The sequence below is a fragment of the Pterocles gutturalis genome, unplaced genomic scaffold (assembly GCF_000699245.1).
Source record: "Pterocles gutturalis isolate BGI_N339 unplaced genomic scaffold, ASM69924v1 scaffold8854, whole genome shotgun sequence".
NCBI classification, from domain to species: Eukaryota; Metazoa; Chordata; class Aves; order Pterocliformes; family Pteroclidae; genus Pterocles; species Pterocles gutturalis.
The window spans coordinates 70,651-71,435 of NW_010130697.1; positions in this window are offsets into that span (position 1 = coordinate 70,651).

Here is a 785-nt window from a genome sequence, read left to right on the forward strand (position 1 = left end):
GCTGGGATTTTGCACTCTTCTCCACTGAAAGCTATGACAGTCAGATTACAACACATCACAGTCAAATTTTAACGTCACAGTTACATTACAGCACAGTGCAGTGTTCGTTATTTGCAGGAAACTCAGGAAACGTGTACATTTCTCATCTTGCCTTGTTCAAGTTCCTAGCTTTCAAATTTAATCTCCTTCCCCTAAGTTTTCAGACCATGACAGCCTCACATTGTGGTCTTACTTGTTAAGACATTAGGGTCCTGGTTAGCAGAGACCTTCCAGGATCTCCTTCGATGTTATAGAATATGGTGGTGGTGATAGTGATAGTTCTTCGAATGCGCCTGTCCCCTCAATCCTGAGCCCATTGTCGGTGTCTTTTCAATGCTTCATTACGAACCAAGTCCTGGCCATTTGCATTCAGTAATGTCCAGATTTTCAGACAGGCTGAGCAACAAGACTTTGCACTGAATTGGTGGGCTCAGCTTTGAAGTCAGGCCAAAGAGTCATATATTATCTGTGAACAACGGCCAAACTGCAACGTGGACAATTGCATTCTGTCTGGCCGATTCCCCCTGCTGATTTAGAAATTATTCCTTTTTTTCCATTCCCCTGCAAGTGTTTGGCACAGAAATGCTGCTCCAGACTCCCACGATGAGGGCAGTTACATTTCAAGGAGAGAGGACATGAGCTGCAGAGAGCGAGTACGGTTCTTTTGAGCATTGGCTGGAGGAAAAACTCTGCATAAGGCATGAGTGATTATATGGATTTATACAGGTAGTGCCCTTATGCATTAA